This window comes from Cynoglossus semilaevis, chromosome 14 (assembly GCF_000523025.1).
Source record: "Cynoglossus semilaevis isolate Cse_v1.0 chromosome 14, Cse_v1.0, whole genome shotgun sequence".
NCBI lineage: Eukaryota > Metazoa > Chordata > Actinopteri > Pleuronectiformes > Cynoglossidae > Cynoglossus > Cynoglossus semilaevis.
Genome location: NC_024320.1, coordinates 8,314,230 through 8,333,586, shown reverse-complemented (window position 1 = coordinate 8,333,586; position 19,357 = coordinate 8,314,230). Strand labels below are relative to the sequence as shown.

General features: G+C 38.5%; 1 long non-coding RNA gene across 1 annotated transcript; it reads right to left on the bottom strand.

The window, feature by feature from the left end:
• Positions 1-5,652: 5,652 nt before the first annotated feature.
• Positions 5,653-9,057, bottom strand: LOC103389438 (uncharacterized). The gene is made up of 3 exons (XR_522601.3): positions 8,773-9,057; positions 6,934-7,082; positions 5,653-6,228 (listed from the first exon to the last, which is right to left on the bottom strand). It is a non-coding gene; the product is annotated as an uncharacterized LOC103389438 (long non-coding RNA).
• Between the last annotated feature and the right edge of the window lie 10,300 nt (positions 9,058-19,357).

Here is a 19,357-nt window from a genome sequence, read left to right as displayed (position 1 = left end):
CACTGTAGCCCCAACTCCAAACCCAGGGGGGCGGTAGAGTGGGAAGGGCAGAACTGTGCAGTATCTCTATGATAGTGAAGACTACATCGGACACATCGTGTGAGGTCTGTCCGTCTCCCTTCCCCCCGTTTATCATCACACTCACCTGTGTCTTACTGGTGTCACCTGGTGTCACCTGGTGTCCTGGCTGTATATATGTTTATTGTTGAATAAACCTCCTGCACCTGATCCACATCTGTTGCTGCTGGATTTAGGTCCTACCTGCTTTCCAATGTTACAAGACGCAAGACTTTGGCCAGAAAAGAAAGAAAAAAAAAACTTTTATTTTTGTTCTGACATCTTGTTAGTGTTAGAACATGATGCGTTACCTGATTCACGTGTTTGGTGCAGCTAGTACAAACATATTTAATGGTTGATGTTGCGTGTTTGCTTGTAAAACAAAATCAATATCAATGTCTCAAAGGCCCAAACATTAGCTTGTCTACATCATATACCAACACTGTCACTGCTGATTTACTGATAACTGGTACCAAATGTAATGCCACCAGGACAGAGATTCTCCAGGCCTGTGTTCACGCAGTACGCTGAAAACCAATCATAATAATAATAATAATAATAATAATAATAATAATAATAATAATAATAATAATAATAATAATAATAATAATAATAATAATAATAATAATAATAATAATAAAAAAACAGCGACCGTGTTTCTGTATTTGGAAAGAGGGGGTTAACCCTTCATGTTCATGTTGTTTTTGTTTACACAGGGACTAATAACAAGGGTTTATTTATCGGTACAAGAGAAAGAAAAAATATTCTGTCCTGCCAAAAAAAACCCCAAAAAAAACAGTAAAGCTGAAAAATGGCCTTAATGAGCCTAGAGTTAGTCACCCTTGTGTACAATTATAAAATCATCTGTGATGTGCGGGAGCCTGTGCTTTCTCATTAAAATGTAACAATTCATTTCTCTTTACTGTAGTGAGAACACGGCAAGACCAAAAACATTAAGGCATTAATTATCTTTCTCCATCACAAAGAATTTGGATAATGTGATCTGGGCCTAATGGAAATGATACGCATTTGTCCGCCGCATTTCCGAGCTATCATTATTCTATACGCTATCTGCTGCTGCGGTGTGGGAAGATGTTGTCGAAGCCCTATCATTATCTGTGAAAACTCGCAGCACTTTATAGCCGTACCTGTTCCCTGTTTCAGTTCATGGTTTGGTTGTGATGTTTGCAAAAATAACCGTTGAGTTTTGAAGAGTGACTTGTTTCTTTCTCACATGTGAAGAGCGCTAACGCATTAGCCTCAGTGGCAGGAAAGAAAAATCACCTCTAGTCCAACAAATGTGTTTACCAACAGTCTCCTATAATATTTTATATTATATTTATTTAATATTTAATTTTGCTCTCACCTCATTTTATTGCAACGTCTTTAAATAATATGAAGTGATTTTTCACTAGTGGTTTTTATGTAATATTTTGGATACAATTTTTTCTTTTTTACTTAAAGCTAGATGTGGACTAATTGTATTTTATCCTTTTACCAGTTTATAGTAATTTTCCCCTCAAGGTTTTCCCCTCAAGTGTCTTTACTGATATTGAGTGTTGGATACAGTTATTATGTTTAAAGGTAATGGAACTTTTTCCATGTCTGATACTGATACGGCAACCTGGTGTGTCTGCAGGTTTAGCATTTGGGCTACGGTATTAGATCAGACGGGCTACAGTTGTTTATTTGATCCTGAAATTTTGATCTTTATTAGATTGATGACCAATCCTGAGTATTGGATCAATCCATCCCTATTTAATGGACCACCATATTGGAGTCAGATTCAGTGTTTGTTGCTGAATAAGTCTTGGCTTACGTTTCGTTATCAAAACTAATTTCCAACCTATTTCCCTTTTTTTTTTCTTTTTTTTTTTGGCTTTAAAAGTTTGTCTTCCTCCCGACGACAAACTAGTGACAAACAATTCTAAAATAAATACCTGTTTGGAAAAACAAAGTCATAAAATGATGTATGTAAGATCTAATCTAATCTGATCTTTGTTCTTTTTTTACACCGTAAAAGTGGTGGAGACTGGACTAGAAATGAAACAATGTGGGGGAGGAAATGGAAGGTGAGAAACGGACAGAGAAGGAGGAGAAGGCTAAAAACAGCTTAAGTATTCCTTCTGAGGCGAGACAGGTCCTATTAACATTTAATAGCGTTTGCGCAACTTACTGTAGAGGTTAGGATGCAAATGAGGAGGAATTAAAAGTGGCCAGAGGTTTGTCATTGATGGATTGCAGTCTGGAGGTACTCACCACATCCTAGTGTCCATCACTGACCATTACTGTATAATTAAACCTTATTTCTGGACTGCCTGCTGCATAATTACTTGTGTGGGAATGTAAGCATGGTGTAAAACGCTTTAGCATTTCACTTGGCAGCCCGCAGTCGCAGCCAGGATAAAGACCGAGCCATCTGATGATCAGCAAAAGAACAGTCACTTTTAATAAGTGCTGTGGAAAAAAAATATTAAGAGACAGTGTGCTGATTATAGGAAAATTAGGCTTTCAAGTGCTAAAGTCCATTGTGTTATTTGCATAATTTATTCCAGCGCTACCCCCACTTCGACCACCACCACCTCTGATTTTTTTTTTTCTTTTTTTCTTTCTGCAAGCTGTAGGCAATTTCCTCTCTATTTGAATAGATTGCACATTTACCACTACTTAAGGGAAAAAAGATCACTTAGCATATTTTAATTGTCACACAAAGGTCTGTTAAATTCAAGAGGACATAGCATGTCGTACCCAGAGGTTCACACACATAGAGTCACATCTTCTTACATACACACACACATTGAACATGTGTAACTCTGGATAAAAATCTCTTTTTTTTGTTCAAAATATGGCTTTGAATGTCTTCTTAAATCCCTAAACTGTCGTTAATCTTGAACAAAATATATTAAATAATTGTATTAATATTTTTCCAAGTAAAGTTCTCTCTCAAAGACAAACCAAAAACCAAAAAGTCCCAAATATGTAGTTTATATATTTTTCGTATTTAAAAAGGTCTAGTAGATTCTCTAAAACTAAAACACTTTTTGAAACCATTTTTGCTAAATGTCTGATTGTGACACTGTTACACTGAGAAACTAAGACCTCACTAAGCTACAAATGACATGGCATAAAGCACAGCAGCAGATTAAGTTTGTTGTCTTCTTCCTAATGTTACATTTCCATCCACTAACATTTTACAGACCATTTTTAATTAGTATTAATAATATTTTGGGGCATTTTTTAATTTTTTAATTTTTTTCAAATCAATTTTTTAAATTATGTCATGACACCTTAACATTTCTCCATATTTCATTATTCACTTTAATAAACTGTACCAAAACAACAAACAAACAAAAACAACTCTACACAATACAACCGTCTCCCCAGTGTAGCATCAATGAAGTTCAATCCAATCTCTGCATGTATGTATGTGTTAATACCTGCAGAAAAAAAGGTGCAATTATCAGGACACAATCCCTATTTTCAGACTCAACATTTTTAAACACTATTCATAAATATGTGCAGATCATTATTATTGGACACAGCCAGTAGCTTCAATCCCAGGTGATTAGTGATGGTCTTTCTGTATGGAGTGTTTATCCTCCTCCCATGTGTGCATGGGTTTTCTCCCACAGTACAACAACAAACATGAGTGGTTTGTATGATCACATGATATGAATGGCTATGCTTGTTATGTCCGTACAAAGAGGTCATACTATCAATATTATTATAGAAATACAGAAATTCAGAGTTCTTTGATTTTCCTTAAAGATATGATGTCACCAAAGTCCACCCCGTGCCTTCTATTGTGTCCTTCTCTCGGCCACAGCCTTCGTTCCAGTTCCCTCTCTCCTCTCCTCTCCTGTCATGCCTCCACTAATCTTTCACTTTGCCGTCGCCCCTCCTCCTTTCGTTTCCCGTCTCTTCGCAGCGAGGCCTCGCAGTGGAAGCAGCCATTGAACGGTTACTGATGCACTAATTGGGAGCAACACTTACAGTTTTATCTCTCCCACCGCTGCTAATAGTGTTGTGCACTGGAGGAGCTCACCTCAGGATGAGGAGTAGATGGATGGATGTGGGGTGGAGGAGGTGCTGGGGAGAAATTCCTTCACACAGACATTGTGGTCCGTATCTGGCAGCGACTCAGACTAAAGTCTCTGCTTCATTCATTGAAAACTATGCCTCTTTTTGACTAAAATAAGGAATTGTTTATCTGAGTTTTGTTTGTTTTGTTTTTTTCATAGTGGTTGCAATCATTATGTCTCCGCACTGTTTTTCAGAAACGTGTTATCATGTCTGCCTTGATTGTGTCCTGTGCAGCGTCGGCTGAGATAAACACACAGGCTTCTTAGCTGTGCTGATGCCAGGACTGTTTTTCTCTGAATCATTTGAAGTCTTATCAGCTTTTATGGAAATAAAGCCTTTGCTTAATAAACTGTTCTATGGGCTTTGGGAGAGGAGCACATAAACACCTTCTATTTTTTTTTCTTCGTTTCAACAACACCATCATTAGCGCGTCTTGTTCAATGCTTTACACATAATTGGAATCAACACGCATTGTTCGCGTTCTTGACCTTCCGCTTGTTTTCCAGCAGAGACAGCGAAACATCGTATGGATGCTGAGATAGAATCTTAACTAGGAGCGAACCTGCCAAGTGCCTTTGCTTTGTTTTGTCAGGGCCACATCGCTTCACTTTGAATGGATCCCAAAAACTCACAGCTTTTTGTTTTGTTTTGTTTTACCAGTCCCAAAGTGGTACCGTGTGTTTCAACATGCTAGTGAAATTAATCAAACTGTTTCCTGCCTAATTGTGTGACACCAAACTTCCTTCATAAAGCAGGAGGTCATAACAAGTTCCCACATGTTAATTTGGATTTGGATGGATTCCTCCACAGCAGTTTCTTCAGGCCAAGGGCTTTGAAACTGCAGCAGGGACCTGCGATGCAATTTAAAAAAATTAATTAATTAATTTGGCCAGTCAACTAGAACCTGCAGTACCGTCTCTAACCTGTATGGGGTCATTGAACCACTATTGTACAATTTTACTAAATGGAATTTTGCAGCGCTGCAAAAAATGAACTGTGTTCAACTACATGGGTTTTTAGATTAAGAACGTTGTGAATATTTGCTACAAGAATATGCTTTTTGCAGCAGAACTGAATTTCTCTGTAGAATTGTTGACATTTCACATATTCAGAGATTAGCTAACGCCCAAGGTTTTAGTGTTTGTTTGCCTTAAAAACAGACACACGCTGCATCAGATTGGCTTATTGACACAGACCTACCACACGAGGCAGCAGCGTGGATCTCTGTGAGATAAAGTGCTGTTTGAACTCAGGTGAAGTTGTTTTTTTAATGGTCTGGAGAAGCGATGTGCTGTTCTAGACCATATTCCATTCCACTGCCATTGTCTCCAATGAAGACATCACCCTGAATTGTCTTCACCGTCTGCTGATGCATGTTGATTCCATGTGTTTTATAAAGGAACTCCTGATTATGCAAATATATTATTATGTTAATTGTCTTTAATAATGCATGAAGCTGGCATATTGAAAATGCTTTGCATTTATTTTCATGCAAATCTGTTGTGAGGGATGTGTTAATTGACACTTATCAAATATCCAGCACATCTAGAAGTGTACGTTCGGCAAAAACGACAAATTATATCAATGGGGAAATATTGGGATGCGAACCTAGAGCTCGTCACATCACAGCTTTTGTCTTTCATTTACATGGTTGACACTGTTTGACTCTGTGTCTCGTGTCTCGTCTTATTCACTTCCTGTCCGTCTGTGATGTTCTGATTTTGTGATTGGATGGATTTTCAAAGCATTAGCATTAGCAGAAGCATTTATGTTGTTCTTAAAACCAGTTTTAATCTGTACGTTAGACTGAGAAAATGAGCTAACAAGTAGAACATAAATATGGTTGATACAGGCTGTTCCTAAAGCCATGGGCTAAAATGCAGCCCTAAACTGTCCAAGCGCTTCCTCCAGGCTTGATTAAATGTCCAGTCACCAGTGTGTTATTCTCATCACTTCCTTGTGACAAACTTTTTTGATTTTGTGTACGTTGACCCAGCCCTGGATAAGCGGATGATGATGATGGATGGACGGTGTGCGTTGACGTCTTCTTAACATGAAATGTTTCCATACAAAAATGTTCTTAAACGACTAAGAAACACACAACAAAAAACAAAACAATATCTTTCAACATCAGTGAATGTAACTTGTTTAACATTTAAGTTTAATCATATATTTTCTAGATATTTTCTTGCCCTGCGACTGGATTCTGAACATCATATAATAATGTCAGACAAAATTGTCTTTTTTTATTATGATTATGATTTTTATATCAATTTATTTGACCACTTCAGATTCTTAATTCAAATTAAAAGTAAATCTTTGAATAAGCTTTGAATGTTAAATCAAGAGATAAACAAGTTTCATATCAGGTCAAAGCAATATATCTGTCCGTCTTATTGGTTATGAAATACTCTGCGGCGACAGCACCATCTGATCATGGTGTAATACCTCCCATCATCACCAGGAAAATCCACTGCCGCTGCACCTGTTTTGTGTTCTCTGCGCTGCATCATGAGTGATTTTCTCTCAGCTACATTGTCACATGGTGTATTACCCAATGATGGAGACATCCAATTAGAAGCCAGTCAGGCTGTGGCGCTTAATTAAGAACATACACAACTGTAGCTACACACACATCATCACACGCAGGAAGTGAATGTGCACAGGAAACACTCAGAGCTACTCACTGTTTCTACACGGGCACACGGGGGGGGGGGGGGGGGGGGTGAGGGGATAGGTGGAGATACATTCAGGGGAAAGTGAGGTTGGTGGTGGTGGCGGCAGCAATCTCACCCAATCATGGATGCTGGGAATGACTTTATTAAAGAGGCTCTGTTGAAGTCCAGCAGTCAGGAATTGCGTTTGTGGCAAGGATTGGTGGGAAGAATTGGGGGATCCAAGTGTAGAAGAGCAGGAAAGAGTCCTGAATCCATTTTTTTTATCTGGTGGGAGATCCAGATATCCAATTACCAACTGATCAGTTTGATCAAGATGGAGACAACCTGAATTATTATTTTTTTAAGTTCAATAAAAATCATGTTAAAGATAAAGCAAAAAAAAAAAAAAAAAAGGAATGGAAAAATATAGCTTAAAATTGTTATTATTATTATTATGAATTAGCAAATTGGCAAAATTACTGATTGGTCACAAAACAACCAGAGGCTAGAACAGAATTACAAAAAAAAACCTCCTGAACCCTCAAGTCCAAAGGCCTTTTAATAAGCTAAAGCACCAGGTTGTGGACCAGATAATGAGTATTTTGCTTGGTTTTTAGTTCCATTATTCTATTACTCCCATTGTATATGTATATATATATATAACCCTGTTTATCTTGATCTCACTAAAAAGCCTCTATTAAGATTGACCGTGGCCAGTCAACTGCTTTTCTTCACTCAAACAACATGGTCCATCACTGAGTCTATTGAGTCATCAATAGCCGCTGCAGTTATTTGTCTTTATACAGTGAGTAATCATCTGTCTGGTTGCCCATGTCTCGGGGTTTGATCGGAAAGCGCTTTAGAACAGCAGCGGAAACCTGCCTAACAATCCAAAGAGCCACTCAGCCAAGATTGAGAGGGCCCCATTATGTCGGCTGCCTGTGGTCATATAACAAGGCTTTCTCTGGTCTCTACATAACACACAGCGGTAAATAAATCACAGTTGCGATCCCGTTTATCGATCGGCCCCCACTCATGGCTCCTGTATTTTTTTCCCCCTCCAGTGTCGGCTTCTTCTTTTCTGCAGAATGAGTTGTTGCTTTGTTGTATTGAGGATTGGAGATATTGTCAAAACACCAGGGTTCTGGGTCAAAACATAAAAGGAGACAGAAGGCACTGTGTGGCCCACTCTGTGGCCCACTGTGACGCTGTGTGATAAACATCGATTAGGCTCTGTATTAATCAAAACTATTTCAATTAGCAGCAGCGTTTGCATTCGGCCTCCTGGTGGGGTCGCTGTGTCCTGCCAGGACAACTCTGTTGGTGCCATTGTTTTAGGCCAGATCAATTAGTTACACAGAAGTAATTGAGTTAATTCAACATTGTTATTTAACTGAACAGTCACACAGCTTAATAGACCAGAGAAGAAGACTGATGGTCAACAGTTTACGCAGTGAGAACATAAACATCCAACTGCTCACTACTTTGCCCAAATTCGTTGTCGTTGGATCGTGATTTGCATCAGGACACGTTACTGCTCACATGTGAGTTTAAATGTGATACTTTTGACTGTGGGGTTTGAAGAAAAATATTATATAAAATATATACAAATATTTTTAATTTTAATTTGTCAGATTCTCAAGTTTATGATGGCAACTTGGGTGCGGTAATGTCATAATCTGTGTGTTTTTTTTATATTTTATCTGCTCGTAGGAGCAGACCAACAGCCCAAAAGGGCACACAAAAAAGTGATAAAGACATCAACACATTTACAAACAGCCTCACTACATATAACAGGGTTGACAATGGAGTATTGTCAAATACGTATAATGTGATTATCAAAATATATACATGATTCCCCATAACCAAACACATAACCAAAACTACACAATGTTCCACACATCTATAATAATAACAGGACACACTAAATGTCTGAAAAATAATAAAAACAAATAAAGAATCACCTCCTACAGACCATAAAAGCAGAGCTCTCCCATGGTGCGCGCTTTCACTGGGACACTTTATGCTGCCGGACCAGGAAGTTCAGCGGTGCAAGCGACAGTATGTTTAAGGTAAGATTCTGCTACAGGTCGGGTACCTCACTGTCCGCTGTGATGATTAACTAAATGGAATTTGTCGATAATATACTGTGTTGTGGTTGTTTGTGTACGATGATTTGCATTTAAACGGTTTGGCACGTCAGCGTGTATGCCCGCAGTGCAATCTGGGTAGTGTAGTCTTATGGAATTTAGGCGTTATTTCTACTGTTCAGAATATCGGTCCAAGGGAAACAGAAACAGCAAAAAAAGGGCCTGTACTTTTACAATTCTATACAATTCTTTTACTATTCTATACGTTCCTAAAGGTTCTTGAAAAGTCTTCCAAAATAAAAGTTTTTAAAAAACGAATAGAAGTACACTACACAGTAAAAACACACTAATAATTTCTGGAAAAGTTTCAAAAAAAATTGATGAAAAATGCACTTATTTGTAATAGTAGTAGTAGTAGTAGTTCTAGAGAAGGACCAACTTGCACTTGCACTTTTTCTTTATTTGATGTAGCAGTGGGATAAATAAAATAACTCCTGTCCATACTGAGTGTTATTGGTTTAAATGTTTTGTGTTCTTGGTACTAGTTCATGTGATTGACAAAATATGTTTTTAGTTATGTTTGTTGTTCGAGATATGATATTGGTTTTGGAAAAAATGAAATCAGGTATCGCCCATCACTACTGTTCTAAGTTGTGGCACTTGTAGCATACATTTTTAGTATTTGATATTATAGTAAAATACATTTGCTATGGATTGAAATAGTTTGAATGTATGTTCTTTAGTTTAGAGCTGGGATTTCACACTGTCAGACTTCCTTTCTTCTGAGCGGGGCCAGGAATGGGTGAGAGAAAGGTGGGTGTCTAGGCAGGAACCATTGGGAAATACAGGCGAAATGCAGAGTCATCAGAAACAGCCGTGGACATTATCACTGCAGAACAATGTCTATTTGAAACATCCTTTGTGTCAAAACTGAGAAACTCAGCACTAAGATGCAGTGTCTCCTGTCAAAATAAAAGTCTGGCAATACATCCGCCACAGATTATCACTTAGTCAGTGTAATATATGAAATATGTTACCTTTTTTTCAATATTATCACTGAAATGGAGAGCAATTATTTTTATTTAAATATTTCATTCAATGCTATTATTATTAAAGTATAATAATGTATATTCATAAAAGAGTGATATGGACAAGTAATGAGTCAAATAAAAACATACCATATATAATATGACTGTGATGTCAATTTGCGTCTGCTTCTGTTTAGGCATTTGTGTGTTTGAATGTACGTGCAGCGAGTGTGTAGGCTGGGGGGAGCAATTCTTTTTATTTAAATATTTCATTCAATGCTATTATTATTAAAGTATAATAATGTATATTCATAAAAGAGTGATATGGACAAGTAATGAGTCAAATAAAAACATACCATATATAATATGACTGTGATGTCAATTTGCGTCTGCTTCTGTTTAGGCATTTGTGTGTTTGAATGTACGTGCAGCGAGTGTGTAGGCTGGGGGGAGGGGGTTGATAGGGAGGAGGCTCAACCAGCTGAATTACTGTTGACCAGAGAGCCCCTGATTGACCCTCACCTGATGTCATCCTGATGAATCCATGCGAGTCACTCTGTCATGTCATTCCCCTGCTCTAAATCATAGGAACAGAGAAAAACCTCAGCTGTGAATTTGAAATCGACTTTATTTGGAATGTTTGTGCTGAAAGCTAATTCCTCTCTCACGTGTCTTGTCTCTGTTTTGATCTACGATAATCTTTTCTGATCCCGTGTTATTTGCCTGCCTTTATCATCTCATCTCCTTTTCATACAATCGTTTCTAAAATGTTGCTGTTTGATTGATTGGGGAGAGGGGAGGGGTGTGTGTGCGCATTGATCCTGCAGAATTTGCATGGGAATCTATTTGGTTAAAGCCAGATGATCATAATCGATCAGATGGGATAAAGCCCAAACACATGCCTGCCTTTTAAAGGTTAGGGTGAAAATAATTTGCTTGTTCGTTAGTTACATTTCAATGCTATAATTAAGTCTCGCAAATGATTAAAATGTAAAACAAAAGAGCAATGAGTGTGACTTTGATTGCTCAGGGTGTTTTTTAATCCAATAGCAGGGTCTGATTTTCTCATGGCGTTCATGGTAGAATCCTAATGAAAGGAACTCTGAGCTGTGAAGGGTCTTGGAGACCACTCTGTTATTACAATATATAGGTTTTAAAGCCTTGAAAAAATAAAGTTTATTTTCCAAAAACACAAAATTAGCCCAACATAACCTAAACGTATAGCAAAAAATAGCAACAACAAAAGTAGATATGGAAGAAGTGGTTAGTCCCTTTGTCTTAAAGCAGAAAGATCATTCATTGAAGCCCTGGCAGTGACTGCTGCTGGGCGTTCTGTGTATCTCTGCATCGGCTCATTTATTTTTATAAACTGCATTTTATTTGCACCCGATATATAACAATGGAAGTTAAAGAATACCGTTGTTTAAGATTGTGTGTGGTGTTTTTAACAATCGTTTTAAAATGAATATTAATTAGTTGAAAAATAATTTATTATGACTGTTTTCTTAATCAAATACTGGACATGTCAGGCGACCTCATTTGAATTCCAGGCGACCCCATGTGGGGTGGCGACCCCAAGGTTGAAAAACACTGCTCTATATCGTTCATATATGAATGTGAGTGTAAACGCTCGTATGTCGATGGGTGAATTTCGCAGTGTGTATCTGAGTTGGTCCAATGAATGCAGTAGAAAACTTGAATAAACATTAATAAGACAATAAAACGACTTGGAATGTCAATGCAAAGGAACAAACCTGATAAAAAATGTTAAAGATTAGTTAGTGTCCAAACAGCCTTTTAACAGGTATATGTCCTGTATATACCTGTAACCAATTCTAATCATTCAGCCAGAAAATTAAATAAAAATCCCAAATTAATTTTTTTAACCTTTGCACATGTATATATTTTTATTATTTATATTATTCTTTTGATTAATGACCTCATCGTTCCTCTGTGTCTGCTGCACATGCGAGCATCTGTGTTAGAGAGCGTGTGTGCCGCTGGAAGCCTTCTGGACAGGGCCGAGGTTGAAGGGGGCGCTAACACACTCTCCTTGTCAACAGCAAGGGTAATTACTCCTGGCTGAAATTACTCAACATTTGTTTATAAGCTCCCCTGAGCACAGTGTAAATAGATTGTCTGCTCAAATCCAGTGCCATTGAAGCCCTGCTGTTTCCTGCACACACACACACACACACACACACACACACACACACACTGTAGTTTTCAGTTCACGGTCACACTCTAAGTGTCTATTTTAAAGCGTCTGCCTGGCCTTTAGTAGATCATCTCTTTTAATATATGTTACAGAGTGTGATGTCACAGCCTTCCTGTTGTGTGGACTGACATCCTGTTATGTTGTTAATAATATAATAATTAACCTGTGGAGGGCCATGGTAGCACACATGAATTAGCTCGGCTAGTTTTCCGCAATGGCATAGTGAGATCGGAAGTCTCATTATAGAATCGTATGACTCAGCACTTAATCACTGTTGCCAAAACACATCACTGCAGTTATCGCATAGTATGCAAAAAAAAAAAGGGAAAATAGATACAGACTGTGCATGGGCCACACAGTGGATCAAATCAAATCAAAGACCTAATGTATAAAATTTTACACCAGAGGTGGGCTGTGACCTGGGCCGTGACCTGGGCCTGTTAACCTATAGCAGTGGTTCTCAAGTGTTTTCTGTCAAACCATCTCAATCTGGCTTCTCTAGCTTTTTCTCCAACCCTTCCTGTCTGTGTTGTCCCTCTAATGACCTCATTCCTGATCCTGTCTATTCTTGTCACTCCTAAAGAGAATCTTAGCATCTTTAACTCTGTCACCTCCAGCTCCGCCTCCTGTCTTCTGCCTATTGCTACCGTCTCTAAACCATACATCATGGCTGGTCTCACCACCGTCCATGGTACACCTATGTCTAGCATGCCATATTCCATTGGAAAGCCCTCACGCCTATTAGGATAGCATGAATTAGGATAGCCCAGAACATAGTCAAAATAAATATGAGAATAATAAAAATATGTAATAAGATCGTCTTAAACGTGCTGCCTCTTAGCCCAAGGTAAGCTAAAATGTCTGAAAAGAATAAATTTACCTGAAGTGTAAAATATGTGAATGTTAGAGTCCAATAGGAATCATACATTGTCTAGAATTAGTAACATCTAAAAAAGAGAGAGAGAGAGAAACAGCAAATGGTGTTAATATTTCTTAAACCGGTGTCAAAGATTGAACCAGAGAATTCCTTTCTGTGGAAAGTTCCGGCAGTGGGCTGGAGCCCCCCCCCCCCCAGATGCAGTTTCAGTTGCATCTATGAATCCAATATTGATCGTTGCTTCTGTCACACTTTTAACCGCTACATTCCACACCTTCACTTTCCTTCTGCGTCTTTATTGAAGCAACAATGGCTCTTTTTAGCATGCATATGAAAAGAGGAGAGTGGAGGGAAGAAAAAAAACAAAGGCATTACAAGTCAAGGTCCATCCATGTACTTACTGTATGAGATGGTTCCTGTCAAAGATGACAGTTTGAAACACTTGACCCACAAAAATGAATTCTTGGCCAGGGCCAAGTGACAGCCCAAAGTAATTTATTCTTCTGAAATGTTGACGGAGACGCAGGGAGGAATGAGGAGGAGAGGAGTGACATGAAGAGCGACAGAGCAAGACTGAAAGACGGAGAAGGAGGGGAGGGAACAAGACGAGGCAAACAAAGAGTGTACTAGTGTTAGATAAAGAGACAAGGAGAGGAGAGAAGGAGAGAAGGCAGGAAATATGAAAATATATCATGAATTCAAGTTCCTTTAAACTGGTTTTTACTGCAGTCTGGTTTAGGAACATGTTTATATTGACCTGCAGGAGCTACTGGCACCACAAAGGGGCGATGTGTTTCTACTGTCATAAAGAGAACTTATATGGAAATACCAGATGCAGTGTACTCTCAGTTCGACAGTGCAGTAAAACTGGAGGTAAACCACTGCCTGGGTCATCTTTCCAACTGGTCTTCTGGAACTTTCTGTATTTTAAATGTACTGTTGTTGGCATTAAACAGTTCGTGATTTCTAACATTCTTAACGTTTGGCCCAAAAAAGTTCTTTGCAAAACATTTTGAGTCTTGTACAGTAAGACAAGAGGAAGTTAGTTCTAGTTCTAGAGGAAGCCAGTGGTTACAGACCATATATCTGTGGTTTGGAAACAAGCGTGGTTTTTAAATGCTCAGTGGAGATCCACAGATGTTGTGTTCCCAGCACAGCGCCACCATTGTTCAGAATTCAACCCTTTGAACACCAGAAGTAAATGGGTTTGGATCAGACAATACTGGACCCCAGTGAGTCCTTCTCTACACCACTGGTGGGTGTTGTGTTAATGGGCCGGATTTCAGGAAACAAGGTAGTTCTGGTTCCTGGTTTTAATAAAATAAAAGAACCTCCAATGACACTGTAGTGAAAAGGCCTGATTTGTTCGATTCAGGTTTCAAACTACGTGTCTGTTTAATCATTTAAATGAAGACTAGCTTGTTTTGTTTTTTTTTCACCAAAATGAAACATCAACAGAGCAGTTGTCACGAAGATAAAAGCCAAGAGAAAACCAAAGAAAGGCAACAACAGATCAGAATATTAATGCGTCTCAAAGACTGATGAAAACACTGCAGGTTCTGTGAAGCTCAAAGTCGGACTCTGTCTAGGATAACTCATCTGCTGCTGTAATGATGTGATTTTGATTGTGTTCCTGTGTACACAGAAACCTCAGAACATATGTTGCTGAGATCATGAGCTGCCACGCCGGCTAATTTGTCTTAATTACATTGAGTGTGTTCTCTGCCGACTGCTGCCGTCCGCTGAGAGCGACACAGACATGTTGGATAGAGTGGAGAGTGTGGAGCACAACATCTGTCTGCTGATTGAGTCAAAACGCGCACATGCACGCACACACACACATATATACTCATTATAGCCTGTGTACAAACCATCCCACAAATGGGCATGTACAGCAAAATACAAACACACACTGACACCTCTTTAATAAAACCCTCCGTCCAGCCACCTTAGCACCCTTACCTCCCATGTCCTGCTAATGGCGGCCACTGCAGAGGTGACTGTGTGCAAATAGGGCCGTAACGCTGTTGCCCATCTATCACCAGGCCTGGGAGCAACATTACACTGCTCTAATGGCCCACTCTGGCCTTGCTTATGATATTAATCCACCGCCTCACAGCACTGATTTCATTTGTAAAATGGTGGGGGGAGGATACATGTGTGCATTTTTTCCCCTTCCCTTCCGCAGGGTGCTTACAGCTAACGGACGTGGTCGCAGATGACTGTTCAGAAAATGCACGCTGGAATATGAACTCCAGGGCTAACCCTGCTCTGCTGTACACACAGGTGCAGGCACACACTATATTTATATAAAAAGGTTAATTACACTAAGTAATTTTAACACTCTTTTTAGTAAGATGATGAGGGAAAGCTACCGCTACAAGATGCTAGCTTAAAACAAACAAACAAAAACCCCTAAAATATTGTTTATAGCTGGTGAAATAAGCATGAACATAAAGTTGGTTTTGAAGTTTCTTAATTAGGAAAAATCTCAACAAAGACTCAAAGTACTGGGTGTTAGCTTGCTAATAAATTAAACCTAACAAAATATACTGCCATACACAAGTTAGCAAACACGTTATCTAAGAAATTAGCAGTAGTTTCAAAGTATTTTTTTCAAAAAATGAACCCTTAAGAAGAGTTGTGATATTCTTATCAGTTGGTAATATTTAACAACAAATATATGCAGTGACCAAACCTACTACCTTCTGTAACATAATTTCTGAAGTTGATTTATTTGTCCCAGATCAGTGAAGCCATACAGGGTAGATGGGCCCTACTGTTTAACCTGTTTAGCCATAACAAGCCGTAGTTTGACTTAACACATTTCTACCTTAAACTACTGTGGCCATTCGGAAAACCCCAGGTGTTCAACCTAAACGAGAGAATTTAAAATATCTTGCAGTATCATCACTGTTGTGTTTACAGTGTAATCAAATCACACACTGAACACCTTCTGAACATTTATGACATGTTTGTTTGTCTGTGTGTGACTTCATGGTGCACGTCAAGAGAACAAGGACACACACGCATACCTGCAGTTGCTCACAAACACACTGCGGTTCGCACACACGTGAACCAAAGCCTCAGATATGATGGATTCCTGCACACCTGAACACTGATGTTCTTTAAAACATCAGTGGAACACAGCAGCTATCTGTACCTCTCTTTGCTCTAAATTATAGAAAAGCCAGGCAGCTAGTGTTAAAATTTCATCCCCTGCTGCGGATGAACGAATGAACAGAGTGGAAATGAGGAGAGCAAAGATGCTGCAGTGATGTCTGGTGCTGAACGTGTTGAGCCAGAGGTCAGCTACAACTGCTGGAAAAAAGACAATAATAAAAAACTCAAACTAAAATTCATTCACACACACACACACACCAACAAGGCTAACTTTCTAACTATAGAGACAGCAGGCTTCTGTTGCACAAATCAAATGACACAAATTGCCCAAAAAAAACCTTATTTAGTTACAATAAACCACACAATTCTAAAGTGGTGAAAGGTTACTGTTATAAAGTGAAGTGACAACCGGACAATAGCTTGGAAGAAAGTAACAAAACACTTGGGGGCCACTGAATGGATGGATGGATGGATGGATGGATGACAGATGGATGGATGGATGATGGATGGGTGGATGGATCATGCATAGATGGATGGGTGGATGGATGGATACATAGATATGGTATAATGACATCAGATATAGTGACATCAATCTTATATCTCTATTTCATCTTCTTTTCTTTATATCTATACAAACATCAATATATAAAAGGTCTCAGCAAGATATAAAGCATATAAAATGTATAATAACCATAATTTGTCAAACAACTAAATAAACAACCATCGTAAAAGTCAGGACAGTTGATGAGTTCTATATAAAACGAGCACCACAGTTTGACTAAAACTGCTCAAAGCAGCTGTGAAAACCTTGAAGGACTTCTTTATCAGCGAACTCTTCCACAATGTCCATGTAATGTTACATTTTCACCAGGAAAATAAATGACGCTGTGTGGCTAATGTTTGACAAGTAAAGAAACGTCTTTGGATGCTGCTCCGTCCTTGGCCTACTGTCAGGTGATAAGATCTACTTTAAAATTAGACGGTGTGATCAGCTCTAAAGAGTCTTTAAGCAATTCTCTGTGTTCTTCACAGCCCTTGAACTTAAAAACTCAGGAACTGAAGATACATAAGAGGCTGGAATAAAATTGATAACAATGAAACACTCTATGAACAAGTCTGGTTCTGAGAGCAAATGGTTGTCAGGAATGGCTTTTCTTTTCCGTCGGCAGACAGAGCTTGTCTTAAAAAACTGAGACGGACAAAGACAAAGACAGGAGGAGACAAAAAAAAAAAGTTTCTATGAAGTGTTGTGATGAAAAGATGAGGGGGATAATTTGAGATGAAACCAGAGGAAGAGGAGGGAACGGGCTCTTTATTGTAGCATGCTAGATTAAAGAGGTTCTGTTCTACACCTGCACCAAAGACAGCAGTGACAAGTCCAATAAATAGAAAGAGAACCAACGCTGCAGTCAATGGTGAGTGGGCCACCGACGGTTTCATATTCTATTCTGTAACATAAGACAAGAAAACGTTTAGAGATTACAGATAAGAAAATAAGATCCATGGTATGAGAGATGAAGTAGCAAAAGGTAGAAATGTTTTTGTTTTAAATAATTCAATATATTCAAGATTTAACAGTGAAGCAGATTCATTCATCATCATTGTCTGATCATGTAAAGTTAAAAGAAAAGTATAAAACGTTACAAAAAAGATTTTGACATTACAAAGCCTTTTTGTCTGAATTTACTACATAAAATGTACAAAACTTTAAAAGAGTTTGTTTACCAAAATAATCATGATTAAAAAATAATGAATTATTGCAATCACAAATAATCATGATTATTGGTAATTAATTCACAGATACACTGTGACCAGATTTTTTGATGATGAAGTGTTTGATCGCCATAGTTACTGGATTTAAAGGAGGAGTACATCATTTTATCATCTAATCCAGTGGTTCTGGTGTACCACCAGTGGTACACGAGCGCTCTATGGTGGTACTCAGAGAGCTCAATGTTTTTTCAGGTGGTACAGAGTGTAAAACGTTTGAGAACCACTGGTCTATTCTAATGTAATTTTATCTAATCTAATGTAATCTAGTCTAATCTAATCCAAGAAGCTTGATTAAAACTAAGTCCATGTGAAAAATGGATTAGATTTAGATCAATAGTAGTTTGGCTACAAAGTAAAAGTGTTGGTTAGTGTTTTTACCTTACAGTATAAGGGTCAGAGGTTTGATCCCCACTCTTTTCTTTCGTATGGAGTTTACCTTTTGTCACCTTATACTTAATATGGTATTAATTAATTCATTCTATCTTGTTTTTTTAATATTTATGGAGACAGGTGACTGCTTGGCTTGGTTCCATGACAAGTATAGGTGTTTATTTCAGATCAAATGTGTAAGAAGTGAAAACAAGACCACAGTCTCACATTAAAGCAGGAACAGTTTGCCTTCAGTTTTACATTATCAAATACCTGGCCCTTTGAAAAAGTTTGGACAACCCAACTCTGCACATACTCTAACCAACCAACAAAGAAAATGTATTAAGATAAAACAAAACCAGAGGGGGGAGTGGGCTCTGTACTGTGGCATGCTGGATGAAAGCAGCTGTGTTCTAAACCTGCACCAAAGACAGAAGTGACAAATGGGAGAAGTGGGAGAAAAAGAAAGAAAGAAAGTTGGACTGTGCTTTTGAAATCAGAGAGGCAAGAAGGGCAAACCAAATATTCATTAGCTTAACGTCAAATTTAAAAAGTGAATATGAGCCGGTGAGGTTTTGAATGTAAATATGCCATTATGCTGTCATTATAGTGTTCACATCTGCAGGACCTACAGGTCAGAGCAGCCACTGTTAATTTTGCAGGCAAAAGCTTTTTTTCCCTCCTCCCTCCCCCTTCTGCTGCGCTCTTGAAATGTTAATAACTTTCTATTAGTTAATGTAGCGTGACTAAAATTCCGATTAGATATAATTCATTTTAATATGTGCGACTGGCCGGTCTGATCATTTCCCCGCCGCCTTCCACAGCCCACGTTACACGCTTTTAAATTGGACTCATTTACATTGGCTGGTTAAATCAAGTCCTTCTCTTGCAATTTAGCTGTCATCAAATCAATTTTGTAATTTTCTTTGCTCTTTGAGGTATGACTGTTTTCCGAATTGAATAATACCAGCTATCACGTTTAATTAGTCGTTGTACAATGAGTCAGGAGAGGAAGGGAACGTGGACACATCAGCGGCCGCAAACAAGAAACAGGGAAGACAATGTTGTGCTGCATTAGGAAT